Source organism: Euprymna scolopes, chromosome 10, assembly GCF_053919585.1.
Source record: "Euprymna scolopes isolate OS-2025 chromosome 10, ASM5391958v1, whole genome shotgun sequence".
Classification (NCBI taxonomy): Eukaryota; Metazoa; Mollusca; class Cephalopoda; order Sepiida; family Sepiolidae; genus Euprymna; species Euprymna scolopes.
In genome coordinates this window covers 19,196,484-19,216,562 of record NC_136491.1, presented here as the reverse complement: position 1 = coordinate 19,216,562, position 20,079 = coordinate 19,196,484, and the positions used below count along the sequence as shown (strand labels likewise).

Below are 20,079 nucleotides of genomic sequence, written 5' to 3'. Positions count from 1 at the left end.
AAGTGGGACTGAAGAGCTAACGTTCTAGAGGAAGATCAGTCCGGCTTGCAAAAGATTGCCTAAGCAGCCTTCTCAGCATTCCCCAGTAGGCATTCTCAGAAGATTAGCAACAAACTAATCTCTTCAAGGGAAAAGGGCAAAACCTAGGTCGGTGGACCTTCTAGAACTCCACAGAACTAGTCATGTCAACACTGGTTTATGACTGTAATACTAAGATTTGCCTTTGCTTCATGTAAATTTTAATAATGGTAGCCACATACAAAGTCTTTTCTAAAAGAGGATAACATTTTAAAAGCTCATGTCCAAAAAAAAAAAAAGCGAACTATTTTCATTAAAATTTGAAATATTACTGTTGTAATATTTGCTTTCTTACTAATACAGAGAATTATACATACCATATATACTTGTGTATTAGTCGATGTGCATTTTATACCTAAAATGACAATTGTTGGTCTTAAGTCGACTGTAGGTTCTAGACAAGTTAAATGATCTGTCTCATGGCTCTTTCTTGCACAGATAATTTCCTTTTTGGTGTTTTGTTTGGGGTTTTTTTTTGTAAAGCATATTATAAATTGTTTCTTGGCATCTGCATGCATTTATGCAAGTGTGATCTATTCGATTTTCATATATAGAACCAACCCACTGCACACTTACATCCAACAAATGCAAATGTTACTAATCAGACATTCTGATCAATGATATGCAGACGGTTCCAGGCGCAGTTAATGTTTTTTTAGACATATAAATTGTCACATACCATAATAGCATAAATGCCTACATTGCACAAGCCATAATAATGTGAATGCATACGTTAAGTGCCATTAAATAGTTGTCATTAAATTGTTAAAACTTGTTGAACTTAGGGGAGAACGACATATCGCAAACAATATATTTCCTAACCTACTAAAAAAAAAAAAAAACTCATATCACCGAATATAACATATCAAACTTAGGCCTATAGCCACATCTAGAGAGTGAACATTACGAGAACTATTCCAATTATTATTAAGCCTCCCACCAAAAATTTGCATGTGCTTAGGACATAAGCCTTACATGCTGGCAAATACACTGCAGTGGGGGTTCGGAAGGTGTGATTAATTATTAGGATTACCGGTATACTCTGAGTGCAAAAAAAAAAACGTTTTCTATGTTATGATCGAGCGAACAATATTTCCAAAATCATTCCCTATGTACACGTCGACCCCCTAAAAATAACTTTAAAATCGTCTCCCAGAAATTCAACTTACACACAAATGGTCTGTTAACACTGTATTCACTGCTATCTTGTTTAAGAGATTAGTAATGTCATTATCTTTGTTTCTTGAACTCTATTGTAATACGTCTTTCTCCATTTTACCATCATATTGTTTGTTCTGTCTACTAAATAACCGTCTATTCTAAGCCTTTTCAATAATACTAGCCTGGGTTCCTGGCATTGCCCGGGTGTTTGGAGGTGTGTGTTAAGCAAAAAAAAGTGGTAGTAGGCAGGCAGGCTTGAACCTGCACCATAAAGGAGGAAAAGAATGTGGAAAAAAAAAAAAAAAAAAAAAAAGTGTCGTCTTTGCCGTTACATCCATCACCAAACCGGAAGTAGCAAAGGTTTAGATTAAGGCTAGTCAATCGAAAAGAAGCGATGACTTTCGAAAATATCGTCGAAAAAAGCGACCTTTCCCTGTAGAAAAGTGCCCAGTTGAGGGTGAAGGAATTAATGTTTTTAGCCAATTTTTCGATATTTGTCGTCCAAAGGGCCGCGCTTCAAAACGATACGGATCTCATGAAAATCCGTTGCCTCTGTCAAAAGTTTTAGGCAGGCATACAAATATACATACATTTAAACAGACAGGCGAGATTTATATTATAGACTGCCCGGGTGTTTTGAGGTGTGTGTGGTTTTGGGTAAATCAAAACTCCGGGGGTGGGTGGGGGTTAAAATAAAAAAAAAGTTTTGGTAGGTGAGTATGAGGATCAAATCCGAACGCTTGAAGCAAAGTTGGAAATTAAAGTGAAAAAAAAAAAAAAGTGACGTTAACCGTTGGGCCACCGCGACATACAACAGAGACACGGTTGAATTTATTTATTTAACTTAAAAACAGGTGGCCACAATAAAAGTTAACTCTGCTGCTTCCATTTGACCTAATTAAGGAGGTCAAATAGAAGTCACGCAGTTAACTCTTGCTGGGCAGGGGTTGGGTTTGTTTACCCAACTTTGACTGTTTACCCCCCCCCCAAGATTTTGGGAAGGGGGAAACCAGCTCCCCATTGTCTAGATTGAATAGTAATTATCTGATATAAGGAGCTTGGCCCCACATTGATCAAAGCTGATTGCTTCTGGACGTTGTTCCCGCCACGATGCCGAGAACAGGCTGTTAGCTTTTGAATTAGTTTCCCTTTATATACGAAAAACCCAAAACAACACGCGAGAAGCCAAAATATCAATAATTTTGTAAAAGTCTATATGCTATGCGCTTTCCCAAATCCTATATATTATTATATAGGGGGTATATAAACAGTTCTAAGCGATCGTAACGATCCCGGGAGCGTGTGCGAAAGAAGCCTTTGCGAGACATACACAAAACGGTCACATACATTGCCTTTTCTTGGCCTTTTGGTCAAGATCAAAGTGTAGTATCTGTTCTCTCAGTTACTAAACTTGACCCACCACCGGGCTTTCGGGCTAGGTTAAGGTGTTTTTTCTTACTAACTTTTGTTAGCAAGGACCGACCCCCTCCTTTGGGGAGTCAGGACCTAAAGGACCGACTCCACATTTGTGGTAGCTTGGACCCGGAAACCGATCCCCTCTTTTGGGAGACTGGAATCTAGGGACCAACACCACTATCGCTGGTAGTTGAGACCTTCTTTTTTCATTTGTTGTTTTTGCATGTTGTTTTTTCTTCGTTTCGGTCTCACTTCTCGAGACTGGGATGGTCTAATTTCTCAACACTTAATTGCCTGAGCAGCACTCTGACCTGCCAGGCCCAAACTTTGTCTATCTTCGCTGCTCTCCCAGTGGATCGAGCAGACAGGGTTCTCTTTCTCGCTTCCGTTGGGGTAAGTTAGTGGGTGGGGTAGGGCGGGTGCTTCGTTTCTGCTCCCCTCTGTGGGCAGGGATGCCTATCCCCTCTCTCTCTTAATTGCGACGCGGCACTCTGACCCGCTAGCACCCACTGCGTCTTTCTTCTCTGCTCTCCCCCCTCGCGGGGGGATCTGAGCTGCTAACCCGACATCCCCGTGAGGGGAAGTCAAAAACTCTAATTTCTTCAAAGTCCGCTCCTCCCCCTCCTCCCCCTGGGTTTTCTTTTCCCCCACTATACTTTGGTCCGCGCCAGCGGCCAGTGCAACTGCCACGATGCCAGGCAGGAGGGGTACGTCACCCCAAATGCGCAGCATCTCAACTGCTAACGACTCCCTATGTGAGGGAGCTGATGCATCTCCCGGCGAGACGGCGCCAGGAAACAAGGTAGGGCCCCGGCGCGCGGCGACCTTGGAAGAAAGCGGGAGGGTAGGGCCGCAGCCCGCGGCGACCCCCCGAAAAGCACCTGCAACCGCTCCCCACGAGGGCAACCCAGCGGAAAAAGCTGCCGTTAAGTCACTAACTGGGGAAAGTGCAGAACCCAGCCAACCAGCTGCACCCCAGGACGGCAGAACCAAGGGAGGAAGACCGGGGAACCCATCCCCCGCTCCCCCAAAGGGCGACTCCCCAACAGAAAAGGAGGAAAACAGCACCGCGGACCAAACCGAGGCGCTGGATGAAGACGTAATAGCCTCCATCTGCTCACTATTCGGCGGGGAAGACAGTGATTGGCCCCCCAACACTCCCCAAGAGGACCAAATACGGAAAAGGGGTGACTCTCCGGCCAGTGGTAACAAAAGCAAGTTGGAAGGAGAGACACCCTTGACAGTACCCACCAAGGCTCCAGCTGGGAACACGGCACCAGAAGGGGAGACACCTCCATCCCCCAAGGGGACAGCCACCCAGCAAAGGAAGAAAATAAGAAAGGGGAGCGGCCCGGAGAGCAAACCAAGCCAGGACGAAACAACGCCAAAGACACAATGGCCTACTTTGCCTGGTAACGGCCCCGTTCCGAAACCAAAAATGCCCATAACAATGGAGAGCCCCACAACACCAGCTACGCCCCCCAACCCGAGTCCAGCTGACACCCACCAGGATGGAGGACCGGCATGGGGCCCCAAAGAGCAGCAAGGGAAGTTGACGCCCGAAGACTACAGAGCACTCTTCGACTCAACTTACAAGGAGTATACCCAGGGGAACAACATCCAACCCCTCCCGGGTCAAGTGGAAGTTCTGGAGAAAAGAGTGCTCTCGCTGATAACTTCAGACACCAAGACAAGGGGTCTGACGGGCGTCAACAAGGACACCATGATGAACGTGTTGCTGGAGCAGAACATTCCCGCCAACTACATCTGTAGAAGGAGTTACGCACAGTGGGATGTTCTGCTCCCCACCTCCGAAGACGCAGTCAGGCTGTCCAGGACCTGCCATCAGAGCAGGAACATAAAGCTCCAACCCATCTATATGAACAAGAGGAGAGCAAATGTTTCTGCTCTAAACGTCCCCTGCTATATGGAGGCCAAACAACTGGGGGCTATCCTAAGCCAGTATGGAGACGTAGAGGAAGTCACCCCGGTCCGCGGATTAAGAAACATCATGACCGGGGACTACAAAGTACAGATGGTCCTGGACAAGGCTGGATTCTACGCCATCCCAGCCACACTCAAGTTCGGAGAGTGGACACTCTCCCTTATAGTGGAAGGGAGGAGGCCTCATTGCTGGCTGTGCACACAACAAGGGCATATGGCGAAGGACTGTCCAAAGAGGAATGGAGGGAAGAAGCCCACAAAAGCGGCGGGAACAAGCGTGACAACAAATCAAGCCGCGGATCCCGCGCCGGCCGCAAATCCTCCAGAGGCACCGACAGGCTGGGTGACGGTCGTAAAGAAAGGCAAGATCAACAAACAGCCATCCTTGCAGACAGTCACCCAAGACCAAGAACAACCGAAGAGCGAGACAGAGAAAATGGACACACAGACACCCTCCTCCTCAAACAAGAGGAAACTACCAGAATCTGAGGAGGAGGCCGCGTCAGAGGCAGAGGAAGAGACAACAACAGTCTCTATGGCCCTGAGCGCAACAGAGATCAGGAGGGCCAGGAGGAGGAAAAGCCGCAAGACACGCGCAAACCCTCCTACCCCCACTGAGACTGAGAAGGACTCCCTCGCAACAATAACACAGGATGAGCCCCCTGTGATCCCAACACCCCAGCAACCTGAACAACCTTCCCCCTCTCCTATAAAGGCCCCAAGAAACTCTTCCCGCCCCTCATCCCGTGACAGGAGCCAAAAAGAAGAAAACGAGCAGGCTACCCCCTCCCCAAGCGCTCAGCCTCCCCATCAACCAAAAGAGATCCCCTCCCCCACTCCCAAAGTCCGCACTGAACGGACCAAAAAGCTCCCCTTCCTGCCAGGAAGCAGGATTTGTGAAACAGACCCTCTCCAACCGGCTCCGGACCTTAAAGGACAACAGAAGGTCCGGTACAATAAACTTAAAAACTTTGAAAAAGTCGGTGGAGACCTAGTAACAGACCCCACTAAATTCAAGGACGCTCCCTTGTTGACCACTTTCGTTAGGGTCAACAAGGACGCTAGGACTGGAGGAATGTGGGCAATGATTAGGGCAGCGAAGAATGCGATCCCAGGCCAGCAGCTGGTGGATAGGGACCATCCTTCACTGACCAACATTTTCTTTAAATGTGAGGGTAGAATCCCCATGTATGTACACCCATCGCTATACAGGGCACTCAAACTAACCTTCCCCCTGGACGTGGGGGGCGTGGCCAAGGATGGATCACCTTCATCGGATTTACTAACCGGCAGCCTTGGCCAGGCCTGCCATGTCCTCACTGCCCAGGATTTCAGACCCGTCTGTGACAGTGCTTGAGGTAAGTGATCATGTCTTTGAACTTGGCTACATTGAATGTGAGGGGCATCAGGTGTCGAAGCAAAGCCTCGCGCGTTGTGAGAGACTTGGTGTCCCTCAAGGTAGATATCGCCGCTATCCAGGAGACCCACTTTGTTTGTGACGGGGATTGTCAGGTGCTGGTAAACGATTACGATGTCTACTCAGCATATGGCAATACCTATAGTCGTGGAATCTCCTTGCTAGTGAGTCGCACCCTGTCAGCGTCGGTGAATGTTGTTCACGCAGGCGAGGACGGGCGGGCGCTTGTTGTTGATGTTGCTGTTAATTGTAGTGTTTTTCGGATTGTTGCTGTTTATGCTCCCAATGCTGCTGTAGAGAGGGCAACCTTTTTTCGACGGTTGGAGGGCTTCTTAGTGGATCCGGAACGGTTAGTTTTAATGGGGGATTGGAATGCAATCCTTGATCCCAAAATAGATAAGGTCGGGGGGACTAGCGGGTCGGCGTGGTGTGACAGCAGTCTGTCTGACCTGATGGCCTCGTGCGATCTCGTCGACAGATTTCGTCTGGATCATCCGGGGCGGGAGATGTGGACGTGGCATCCTGTAGTGCCTTCCCATCCAAGCACTTACTTGGATCGGATGTTAGTTAGAAGAGGCGATGTAGACTTCCTATCTTGCCCCACGTTCCACTTGCTAGGACACTCGGACCATAAACTTGTTATGGCCCGTTTGAGCTTAAGCGCTAGGCCTAAACTGGCCGGATACTGGAAGTTCAACAGTACCTTGTTGGAGCTGGAGGACTACCGGTTGAAGGTCACTGAGCTAATTCAGCGGGCTTTAGTGGGGGCGGTTACAGGGAGTAAGTGGTGGGTTAGTCTCAAGGCCAAAATTAGGCGCTTCTCTGTCCAGTATAGCCAACGCCTCGCGATAGATAAGGCTAAGGCAAAGAAGCGTTTAGAGGATAAGCTGACCCGGGCGGTGGAGGGGGGGGACCCCCTAGAGTTAGCACTAGCTAAACAAGATCTCAACCGCTTGGCTAGCGAGCGGTATGAAGGTCAAGTAGTTAGGGCTAGGTTAAAGAAAGTTTCTAACGAGGCTGTGAATGTTGACGCTGTTGAGCGTAAGGCTGCTTTAAGGCGCGGTTCGGATGGGTACATTCGTAAAGTACATAACCTGGAAGGACACCCCTTAGTATCGACTCGGGAGATCTGCGAGGGGTTTCGGGAGCATCTATCGGTGCGCTTCACCCAACTACCCGGACTCAGGGTTGATGAGTTTGGCAGCTATTTGGCTGACTCGCCCCGCCTCACGGCGGCTCGGGCGGCTAGCTGTGATGGTCTTATTACTGAACATGAGGTCATTACTGCGTTGAAGCAGGTCGGCTATAACAAATCCCCGGGGCTTGATGGTTTACCCTACGAGTTTTACTTGAGGCTGTCGCCCATGTTGGTCCCTATTCTGAAGGATATGTTCAACCATTGGTTTGCCCAGGGTTCCATCCCTGGACAGGTGACCAAGGGTGTGATCACATTGCTGAGGAAAGGTCAACGGCATGGTGGGAGGGAAAACTTTGATGATTTTAGGCCCTTGACTCTGCTAAACACAGAGTTAAAGATTTTGGCAAAGATTCTTGCGAATCGCTTGCAGGTTGTCATCACTGACTTGATCGAACCGGACCAGACTTATGCTGTGAAGGGGAGATCGATTCAAGACAATTTGCACTTGATACGCTCGATCATAGAGGGGACAGAAGACGACGCCGAAGCCGCGCTGATCAGTTTGGATCAGTCCAAGGCATTCGATAGGGTCGACCATCGGTTCCTAGGATCTGTGCTAGAGGTCGCCGGATTTAATCCGGACTTCCGCAAGTGGATCTTTGTTCTGTATGACAGGCCGACGGTAGCGGTGCAGATCAACGGTAAGCTGTCGGAGTCATTCGCTGTCTCTCGGTCGGTGCGACAGGGTTGTCCGCTGTCGCCTCTGTTGTATGTCCTGGCGTTGGAACCCCTCCTTCGCAAGTTAAGGGACGAGGCGGCTACACCAGTCCTGCGCGGAATAGCTCTCCCTGGAGGCACACGAGCCAGGGTTTCCGCGTTCGCCGATGACGTCACCGTGTTCGTGTCTTGCCTCACGGACGTTCAAGCGGTGGTCGAGGCGCTCACTCGATACGAAGAAGTAACAGGGGCCATCTTCAACCGTAGCAAGTCTGTTGGCCTGCGGTTGGGGACCTGGACCGGGGTAAACTCGCTTCCAGGTATTTTCAGCTGGACCGATGGACCGGTCCGCATTCTCGGTGTCTGGTTTGGACCGGGACTTCAGCTGGAAAAGAATTGGTCGGAAGTACAGTCTAAGGTCAAATCGTCAGTAAAGACTTGGATTGGAAGGAAATTGTCCTTGAAGGGTCGGGCGGAGGCGTGTGCTACATACGTCTTTCCGCTCATCCTTTACCGTTTGTCTGTACTTCCTCTCCCTGCAGAACGACTAACCCGCTTACAAGGGCGCCTCGATTCACTTTTGTGGAACGAGGGTAAGCATTATGTCTGCAGAGAGGTCTGTGTTCAAAATCCGAGCGAGGGAGGCCTGGGTCAGCCCAGTCTCTTGTGTCATAGAAACGCCGAGAGATTGGCTTTCCTGGGTCGTTCGCTTGAAGGAGACGCTCCTTGGGTCCCTGTGGTTGAGAACTCGTTTCCCAACCTCAAACCCAACCCTTCGGTAGAAGGTCGTCGTAGACCGAAGGGGGAGTCCAAGTTCTTCTCCGAATGCCGAACCGCTCTTAGAGCTTTGCCGGGGACCAATGTCCTCGATCAGCCAAGGAAGAAACTGTATCGGGATTTAGTGGAGGGGACCGCGAAGGATCCACTTTGTAGGCGGATGGGATGGTCGATGGAGGTTGTCCGTTCTCAATGGCGTTGGGCGCCGGGACGGGAGATTCTGAATAACTCGGAATTCTCCCTGACTTGGCGACTGGTCCGAAATGCGCTGCCCCTCTTCGACGTACTTTTCCGGTATAAAGAACATACCAGCCGCTTCTGTCCGTGCTGTGACGAACGCGAGCCCGAAACAATCGAGCACGCATTTTTTAGTTGCAGCCGGATACAGCCCCTATTAAGGTACGTCGAGGGGGTAACAGCTCGCATCGATGCCGAGTGTCTGCTCGATCTCGACGTAGGAACTTTTGTGTACAACATGGAGCCGCCGTTCCCCAGGGAGGAAAGTTTGGTTTTCCTGGCGATCCTAGCAGTAGCGCGCATGACCATTTGGATCGCGCGCCTCAAGTTGGTCCACGAAGGGACATCTGTTCCTGATCGGGATCTGATCGTTTACTTTAAACATTTGCTTAAAGTAAAGATCAGATGCGATTGGAAGGGGTTGCCTAGAGTGGAATTTGACAAGAGGTGGGTGCACAGCACTAGTTTGTGCATCCGTCGAGGAGCCAAGTTTCAATACGTGTTCCCTCCTTAGGCATGGCATGGGCGGTGCTGGGTCCTACGGAACCCATCCCGCCTAGGTTAGCATTATAAGTTCAGTAAAGTAACTCTTGACTGGTGGTACAAATGAGATCCTGTTCCTGATTTTATTTTTTGGTATTAGAGAACCTCTGAGTCTGCCCAACCCCCCTGCTCCTCATCTTTATTTTCTGATGCCCCCGATCATCCCCCTACTCAGAGGTCACCTTCCTACCCCCTCCATCCGTTGCTTTATTTTCTCCCACCTCCATTAAGGCCACTTCCCCAAACCCCATTAGGGATGCTCTGCTTGTTTTCGGTTCCCCGGAAAACAGTGGGGGATCTAGCCACATAGAATAGTACAGGGGGGGTCTTACTAACAACACATTAGTAGATTTTCCTTATTTTTGAAATGAACATTTTCATTAGTTTTTTCCCACTCCACGAACATTTTATGCCAATTAATTCAAGAACTCTTTCTAATGAAATCGAACTTTATTTTCTCACACATACACACACACACACAAAAAAAAAAAAAAAAAAAAAAAAAAAATGCACACACAACATACAGAAATGAATATACAAATTGTACATAGTTAAATTTTACATTGAACGCTGGGGTTATTAGTTAGATTAGGATCCACAGAGTGATTGAGGTATTTTGGTAAATGTTGCCAGTCAAGAGTAAGACTTCAAAGTCTCATCTGTTACATAGTCAAAAAGACCCTGTACCCTCCCCCTCCCAATTTCTTGTAGGGCCTTGTGCCTAATTTTGTTGAATTGAATTTTTTGTACGTTTTTTATGTTCAATTTTTTCTTTCTCAATAAAATATATAAACAAGATCAAAGTGTAGTATCTGTTCTTCAGATGCTGCACTTAAGATAATTTGTACCAGTCAATGGAGGGGAAACCCTCTATACTGGGACAATTATTATTTTTGGTAACCAGAGTGCCCCCTTTTTGCCTACTTTTAGGGGAGCTGGTTTTTACCTCACATTAAAAACGGCCTTGTGCCTAATTTGCTCAGTGGGGGAGCAAATAAACACCATCTGTTCTTCAGATGCTGCAAGCTATGACTAGCTATGACTAGCAAAAACCAGATGTGGGGGCAACCCCACATGCCTGACCATTAACCAGCTCCACTTTCCCACCTCTCGGGAGCTGGTCCCCTTTTTCCCTTCCCCCTCCCTTCACTCCTCACATAAAAAATCGGCCTTGTGCCTAATTTGCTCGGTGGGGGAGCAAATAAATACCATCTGTTCTTCAGATGCTGCACTTCATTTTCTTGTTCTCTTTCGGTGGAGGAGAAATCTTTCGCGACCGAGACAATTTTTATTTTTGTACCTTTTCTCCACGTTAAAAAACGACCCTGGTGTCTAACTCTGTCCCGTGGGGAGGCATAGTAAATAGGTACATATATAGACTAGCGGGGGAGGGGGGGTAAGTTTTGGTAGGTGAGTATGAGGATCGAACCCTTGAAGCAAAGTTGGAAAGAAAAAAAACAAAAAAAAAAAAACACATTTGACGTTAACCATTGGGCCACCGCGACATACAACGGAGACACGTTTGAATCTATTTATTTAACTATTAAAAACAGATGGCCGCAATAAAAGTTAACTCTGCTGCTTCCATTTTTACCTAACTAAGAAGGTCAAATAGAAGTCATGCAGTTAACTTTTACTGCGAGGCAGCGTTTGTGTTTGCTTACCCAAATTTGACTGTTTTTTTCCCCCAACAGATGTTGGGGAGGGGGAAACCAGCTCCCAATTGTCCAGTTTGAATAGCAATTGTCTGATATACAAGATTGATCAAAGCTGATTGCTTCTGGATGTTTCCTGGTGCGACTGCCAGGAACAATGTTAGCTTTGAATTAGTTTTGCTTTTTATACGAAAAAGCCGAATCAACACGCGAGAAGCCAAAATACCAATAATTTTGTAGAAGTCGATGTAAATAAATCTAGACACGACAGTACCCGGTGTTGCCTGGTTGTTTGGAGGTGTGTGTGGTGTTAAATAAAAAAGAAACCGGGGGTAGGATCGAACCCGAAACCCTGAGTCAAAGTTTGAAAATAAAATCGGCCAGCCAGGAGGAGTTACTGATGTTTGAATTTATTAAAATAAGAACCAAATTGACAGGTGCGCGCACAGAATTCGTTGAGCGTTACAACGACGACAACGTCAATGACCAGGTTTGTTTGTTATAAGCGAAGTAAAAAAAAGAAAATGTTTTAATTAAGTGGGGGAGGGGTAATCAAAACATTGGGGAAAAAAAAAAAACTAACATAAAGCAAACGAACGATGAAAACAAAAACGAACACATGAAAATGGCTTAAATAAGCCTGTTTCGATATTAAAATTTTTTTAAAAAATCAGTGGGTACCCAGGTGTTTTTGGGTGTGTGGTCAGGGGTGGATAAGTGAAAAAAAAACGAACGTTACGTGAAAAATGGCACTGGTTCAATATTTAAATTTAAAAAAAAAAAAAAAAAAAAAAAAAAAAAAAAAAAAAAAAAAAAAAAAATCGAAAAGACATCTCACACCACGATTCGAACCCAAAACGTTTAGATAATGAACCAACGCGCTAATCAACTGACCTAACTCGACGTACATGAAATTTGTTCAGTTTTTCAACTATTTAAAGTAAATCAGGTCATGACGTCATCTGGCGCATGCGTAGAACCACTCGTCGTCAGGAGAAGACCATTTTTGATGTGAGTAAAAATGTAACAGAACTGATTTTCTGGCAAAACTCCGGTTACCCCCCACCCCCTGAGGTGCCTTTCAGATTAAAATAGCTAAAATTGACACTTGTGCTTAAAAAAAAAGAATAAAATAAACTAAAATAAAAAAATTGATGCCTTGGATTTTTATAAAACTTTCTGAAAAGTTGTAACTAACTGATTTCTACATAATTTATTTTTCGATTATCAATACTTATCAGATGTATTCAGATACAAAACCTACATAAGAACACTCACAGACACATCAAGTACCTTTGTGTGAAATTAAAAACAAAAATGGCCTGGCCGTTTGCAAATCCATATGAAATGTACTCACACACCCACAACTTCGTTTTATATAATAGTAAAGATACTATTTCAGATTAATGTGCCCTACTTTAATTGCTCAATTCAGAGGAGGGGGTATCTGTTTTGTTGTCATGAGATCACCCTTTCAAGGTGGGGGGCAGACAGGTAGCATAACTCAATTAGAAATTGTCACATTTTTTTTGTTAGAATAAATAAAAGCCGTCTAACAAGTTGGACAAATTCTGTCACAATTTGAGAAGATGACATAGATGTATAATTATCAAATCTGAATAAAATGTGTGTTAACAAACATGTGATGAATGAAAAACAAAAACAGTAAACTTTTTCATGTATGGAAGGTCAGAAGGATAAAAACTTAAAATGTCTAGAAATTAACATTTAACAAGAATTATGGAACTTTCTATCCAAAGCAATTTAACAGTATTCAATCAATATAAATTTATGCAGATACATTCCTTGAAAGTTTTTATTTTTCCACTAAGTTTTTAATAATTATATTTAAAAAAAAAAAAATACATCAAATTTCCTTTTGTAGAGACGCATAATGTGTCAAAGTTTTAAAAGGAAACAAAAAATGTTTTTATATTCAAACTTCATCCTTGACTTTATTCATTTACAAGAAAAGAAGGGTTAAATGATGATTGGTATAATGGATACCATTGCAGACTAGAAGATTAGCTATTCTAATTTCAAATGCTCTTGGCTCTTATGTTTAACTAGCATGGATACCCGGGTGTTTGGAGGTGTGTGTTCAGCAAAAAAAAAAAAAAAAAAAAAAAAAAAAAGTGGTAGTAGGCGGGCAGGCAGGCAGGCTCGAACCCGTGACGCAAAGGCGGAAAAAAAAGTGAAAGGAAATCTGACGTTTTACCGCTACTCCACGACGTGACCAGAATTCAATGTAGTCAAGATCACTTGTAGAAATGGCATTGCTTTTTAACCTCCCACGAAAGCAAATTAGACACAAGATCGTTTTTAATGTGGCGGGAAAACCAGCTCCCCCAAAAATGGGGCACTCTGGCAGTATCCAAATAACTAGTAATTGTCTCAATATGAAAGGTTTCCTTTAGATTGACCAAGGACGAATTACAGAACAGATACTACCCGGCCCGAAGGCCAGAGGGTTGCTTGCAATAGTTTTGCTTTATATGAAAAAGACAAATAAACACGGGAGACAATAGCATGGTGGGAATTTTGTTTAACTCGATCTTTAGGCCGTGGCATTTCAAACTAAATTCTTTTCATCAGAAGAGAAGAGCCAGAATTATACAAAAGGCACTTTCTCTTCAATCTTCCCTTAAAAAAAATAAAAATAAAAATAAATAAATAAAAAACTGGAAAGAAACTGATACATGTGCATGCGAGTATTATTATTTTTTTTTTTTCTAAACAGTTCACTTCTTATAAGTAAAATAAAAAAATATTTGAGCTGACATCGAAACCAAAACCTAAAATCAGGGAGTCAAGAATGATAACTATAGGCCAGCGTGACACAATCTTTATAAAGTGTTTTGAACCTATTTAATTTTAACATGTGACACGATTGATAAACAGATAAAAATCCAATGACTCCCAAACACTAATTTTTCAATTTTGATCCCTTAGCAGCCCTTTCTTCAGGGGGGGGGGACAATTAAAACGTTTTCCACATGTTTGAATACCCTATATACCAAATTTCAAGTATGTAGATCAAAAATTCGTTGAGTATATAGGTTGAGAAGTTTCCTCACACACACGCATTCTCATTTTATAGTTATACTAGCGAGGGGTACCCGGCGTTGCCCGGTTGTTTGGCGGGGGGGGGGGGGAAATAAAAGTAAGTATGAGGATCGAACCCGAACCGTTGAGGCAAAGTTGTGAGAAGAAGAAGAAAAAAAAAAAAAAAAAACATGCGACGTTAACCATTGCCCCACCGCGACATGCTTACGGAAACACGTTTGAATTTATTTAATTAGTTGGATTTAGCAGGTGCTCGTTTTAATGAGTTAATGAGGTCAGTTTGACTGCGGGGATTTAATTTACTGCTGAATGCTTTTTTCCTCGCCCCCAAGATGTTATAGGAAAAAGACTAACCCACATGCAGCGAGCGACAAATATTGAATATCTATCTTCCCGAAATCAAGCAAATTAAATAGACAGGCGAGCTTCGTTGTTGACTGTGAGATATTACAATTTGTATGTGATATAAAAACTTTTTAAAAGTTGTGAACCGAGCGACCGCTTCTCTGAAAGAAGCCTTTTGTAGACACACAGAAAAAGCGAACACACATACATACATTTTCGCTTTCATATTTATAGATAGACTAGCAGGGCTACCCGGCGTTGCTCGAGACCGTATAAATAATGAAAAAACAAAAGCAGATATTGAACATATGTTTTATTCTTAGGGGAGAGGAATCTTTCATCTCAAGTTTTAGCGTTACAAACAAACATTTGTCTTTTATATATATAGATAATGACAGGTTTTTTGGGGGCCCCCCTCGAAGATAACTGATCAGTTGACCAACTTCTAGTGGTCCGTTTGACGTGAAATTTCGATATTTGTCATCCGGGTGATGGGGCTTCGATATGATACCAAATTTGTCAAGTTTGGTTCCGTCTTTCAAAAGTTTTAGCGTTACAAACAAACATACATACATACACACAGACGTTTGGCTTTTATATATATAGAAGACTAGCAGGGCTACCCGGCGTTGCTCGGGACCGTATAAACAATGAAAAAACAAAAGCAGATATTGAAAATATGTTTTATTCTTAGGGAGAGGAATCTTTCATCTCAAGTTTTAGCGTTACAAACAAACATTTGTCTTATATATATATATAGATAATGACAGGTTTTTTGGAGGCCCCCCTCGAAGATAACTGATCAGTTGACCAACTTCTAGTGGTCCGTTTGACGTGAAATTTCGATATTTGTCATCCGGGTGATGGGGCTTCGATATGATACCAAATTTGTCAAGTTTGGTTCCGTCTTTCAAAAGTTTTAGCGTTACAAACAAACATACATACACACAGACGTTTGGCTTTTATATATATAGACTAGCAGGGCTACCCGGCGTTGCTCGGGACCGTATAAACAATGAAAAAACAAAAGCAGATATTGAACATATGTTTTATTCTTAGGGGAGAGGAATCTTTCATCTCAAGTTTTAGCGTTACAAACAAACATTTGTCTTATATATATATATATATATATATATATATATATAGATAATGACAGGTTTTTTGGGGGCCCCCCTCGAAGATAACTGATCAGTTGACCAACTTCTAGTGGTCCGTTTGACGTGAAATTTCGATATTTGTCATCCGGGTGATGGGGCTTCGATATGATACCAAATTTGTCAAGTTTGGTTCCGTCTTTCAAAAGTTTTAGCGTTACAAACAAACATACATACATACACACAGACGTTTGGCTTATATATATATAGAAGAAGATTTACCATATTATCCTATTCCTTCGTTCTCCTTTCGTATCTAAATGTCATTAAGCCAGTTTTTTTTCTATATTTGCATTTTATACATATTTCTCCATGTCATGTCGCCAGAGACACTTCATTGTAAGTACAATTTACACGTTCATGCTGTTGCATATCTGGTCTTTTTTCTTGCCTCAGCAACATCTGTTCCATTATGATGATGCGAACAATTGAACTCTAAGAATTATTTCTTAGTCATTTCTTTGTGTTCATGTATTACATGTTTCTTAATCTCTTTATGTTTGTCTATGACAGACTGTGAATAAATGAAATATTATTACATCCAACCGTTTTTCTTCATTTTTTTTTCCTTCTCACACCTATGCGTTATCAATGATAACATATAAACATTGTCAACCACATGCATAAGAATTATATATTCCCAACACGATCAAGTTAAAATATTATATTTCTCTTTATAGTCCGACTAGTCTGGGTGCCCGGCATTGCCCGAGTGTTTGGAGGTGTGTGTTGAGCAAAAAATGTACTGTGAAGGAAGAAATGAAAAAAAAAAAAAAAAAAAAGAAAAATGTGACGTCTTTGCTGTTGCGTCTATCGCCAAACTGAAAGTGGCGAATGTTTAAATTAAGGCTAGTCAATCGAAAAGAGGAGATAACTTTTGAAAATATCAGCGAATAAAAACGACCCCTCCCTGAAGAAAAGTGCCCAGTTGAAGGTGAAGGAATTAATGTTTTTAGCCAATTTTTCAATATTTGTCGTCTGAAGGGTTGAACTTCAAACCAATACCAATCTCGCTAAAATCCATCGCCTCTGTCGAAAGTTTTTGTGAGATATGATGATGATGATGATGATTGCAACGTCTTGTCAGACGAGTGCCACTCCCTCAGACATTTAAAATCCATGAGCCCAAATGTCTGAAGGAGTATCTATACAAATATGATGTTACAGAGTCTTAGCTTTGTACGACAGCTAAGTCTCTCTCTCGGTTCAAAATGTTGAGATCCAGCAACAAGCAAGAGCAAGATAGCCAGCAACAAATTAAACTGCAGACCAGCTTAATGCGGGTACTGGTCTTCCGCTTTATGGTCTTTTAAATCAGAGATTTGCTTCTCCTAGAAAGGTTGCCTTCACCACGGCTTACGGAAGCCCTCTCTACCCCAATACACATATACACACACACAAATATACACGGTGCTAGTTGGCCGTTGACCCAGAAAAAGAGTTCATTCGCCCTTTGGAAGGTCTTGTTTTTAATCCTTCAGGGAGACTAGCCGCCCTCCTCACCAAACAAGTCTGGTGGGGGAACCAGTTTAGTCGCCGGTGACCCGACCGAGGCAGGTAGTACTGGGTTACATGGTACCAGTAGCATATGACATGACATGAATTTGTGAGATATACATACATACATACATTTAAACAGACAGGTGAGATTTATATTATAGACTAGCGGGGGTGCCCTGTGTTGCCTGGGTGTTTGTAGGTGTGTGTGTGTTGGGGAGGCGGGGTAAAGCAGAACAAAATGGAAAATTAACCCTGTTTAAATATAAAAACGATATTAAACTTCTTTAAAAAAAAAACAAAAAAAAAAAAACAAAAAAAAAAACAGCGATTTTAAAAATGGAAAAAACAATCTTGTTGGTATAAAAGAATTCTATGCGTTTTCTGATGACTTCAGAATGCCTTCTCTTGGCTGCGTCTATTTTGCTCCTACAATTATTACTAGCTTATTTTGCCTATTTGTATTTGACTTATGTTGGATAATCTGCAGAATGCATGCTGTGTTTGAGTGATAGCAATTGCACAATCAGAGATGAACCATTGTGGAGAGTGTGATTTGATAAAGTATTTCCATGTGTGAACGTGTGCTTAAACTACTGCAGTAGTCTCATTTGCACACTGTTCTGCAGGATTGGTTGGTTGGTTGTTTTTGTTTTACGGCATATCAACCCTTTTTGGGTTATTTAATGCCGAATCCAAAGATTTTGAAGAAAAATTTTTTTTAATAGAATATATTTGTTGTTTTCACGTCGGTTTCTATTTAACCCATAGTTGGGCCCCTAACAGGTACTACCACTCTGGGTCAGAGTGGACCTGGGAGCAATGGTAATTAAAGGGTGGCTCCACACTCCCCAAAGCCCACAAGCTGGGGCCTCACCACTGGATATAGTTTAAGATCATATCCAGGACCCCTCATTGAGGGACTTTTACCCTCTGCAGGGGGGGCAGTCAGCATATTCTAATGCCCCACCGACAGGCTTTTCTGCAGGAAGAAAAAAGATACAACATAGAGAGTTTCTGATGTGATCCCTGATGGCTTCCCAGTCAGCCTTCTTATAGTAGCTTGTCATTTTGAGTAATGGCTCGTCAGCTTTGGATTGAAGGTTTAGGGCGATTTCTAACATTATCACAACGTGATCAGCATTCCCCGAATGGGCTATGGACATTTGTTAAACAATCATCAAGAACTGTAGTTAGAAAAAGATCTAGAAGTGAGGTTTGTTGGTTCTGTCGACCTGGGAGATGGGTTAGAAACGTAATTGTCTGAGATAGGGAATGAAGCCAGATGTTATGCTACCAGCTGTGTCTGTGCAAGTAGAGAAACCAAGCCAATTATTGTGGTGGACATTAAAGTCACCAAAAACATATACTTGCATGCTAGTATCAAGGGAGAGTTCTCTATCTATGCTGTCAGAGACTTGATTGATTAGGGTACAGTCTTAGATCGAGAGAGAATGGTAGAGAAAATAAGTAGCTAATGCTATGTTGCACATGAAAGCCTGGTCATCTGATTCTAGTTTTGATTCTCTAGTAAAGGGAAGGATGTTATGAATATAGACTCCAAGTCTGTGCATATATCTGCGAGTCCATATGGCAAAGTGGGAGAACCAGACATGTTAAAGTGGTTTAGAGGGGATGGAGGAGAGTAAGTTAGTTTCACTTAGCACTAAGATATCCGGGGAGTTTGCTAAGAGAAATGATTGAACATCATCTAAATTAGTTCTAAGCCCACAGATATTGTGAATACAAGCCTCAAAGGAGGAGACAAATTGGTTTTGTTGGAGCTTACACCCGATTTGATTAAAATTTTAGATTGATCTGCCATTGTATTTTATTTTAAAATGTTTCAGTTTTAAGGTGAGAGGTGCTGGACAAAGTGGTTGTGCAGAATACCAAACATGCAACACAAGTAGACCATCAGCAGACTCCTCATCTACAGGATTGTGGCCTCAGGAAATCCCACCGGAGATGGGTGCAGAGTCCTTTTCCATGTGCGACATCGCACTACAACTATCCAGATATTATACAAGTGATGATGGAACAGCTGCTCTAAGCACTACCAAAGAGTTAGGGCTACTGTACTGTCAGTCGGAATACAGCAGTCAGACAAACTGTCAAATTGGTATCCTCAAACCTGTCAGCTAAAAGCAGCCAGGTTCAATTACATTGGCATATATAGCACTCAAGCACCCTTAAGATACCCAGTTTTAGGGGATGGGGAGGAGGTTGGCTAGGGGAACAGCGTTCATTGCCCTAGTCAGGAAACATTAGGTGTTTCTGTCAAGTCCCGGTGACTGCACCTCTGTGCCTGGCTAATAGGCGAAGAAGGAGTATAAAAGCTGGGTGAAAAGCTCTGCCTATCTACTCCTTAAGCAGTTTAGGTTTACAAACTGATAATTTATTCAAGTCACCAGCTCTAAGGTCATCCACCAGGACTGAATAAGTCTCCCTCCCTTTTTACTTAGTGCCAAGATGTAGGAGGTCAGTAACACAGGCTTAACTTCAGAGTTTTCCTTCTAGATGGATGACCTGAGATCAAGGAGTCCATCAGCACCAAGAAGGTTAGCCCCTCGCCTGGGTCCTAAACAAGGTATTTTTGTGACCTCGCATGGGTAGTTATGATTGAGTTAGTACTAAAGGTTATATACCTACTGAAAAGTTACACTCCTCAAAATAATTGAAAAGGATTTTACTATGCTTTCCATTTCATTGAAAAAGAGGGGGTAAGTAAAAAGCATGCGGTGGAAGCATCTAGATTTGCATCTGGTTGATTAAACAAAGGAATAAATTATATGCTGAAAATACTTTTCATATCTTAATAAGTAGATTTGAAAACACTTAAAAAGATTACGTCAAGCTGGCCTAATGGTTATTGTGCTCGACTCACTGTTTTTAGGTTTTGGTTTCAATATCACGAGTATTTTTTTTTTTTTT

At 43.3% G+C, this 20,079-nt stretch overlaps 1 protein-coding gene and 1 non-coding gene across 2 annotated transcripts in view; one reads left to right on the top strand and one right to left on the bottom strand.

Annotated features, from left to right (window-relative positions):
• The window catches only part of LOC145285835 (toll-interacting protein-like), an 81,607-nt gene that overhangs the window by 39,377 nt on the left and 22,151 nt on the right, over positions 1 to 20,079 (bottom strand). The window lies entirely within an intron of this gene.
• On the top strand, positions 2,590 to 2,789 carry LOC145286744 (U2 spliceosomal RNA). The gene has a single exon (XR_013869163.1). It is a non-coding gene; the product is annotated as a U2 spliceosomal RNA (small nuclear RNA).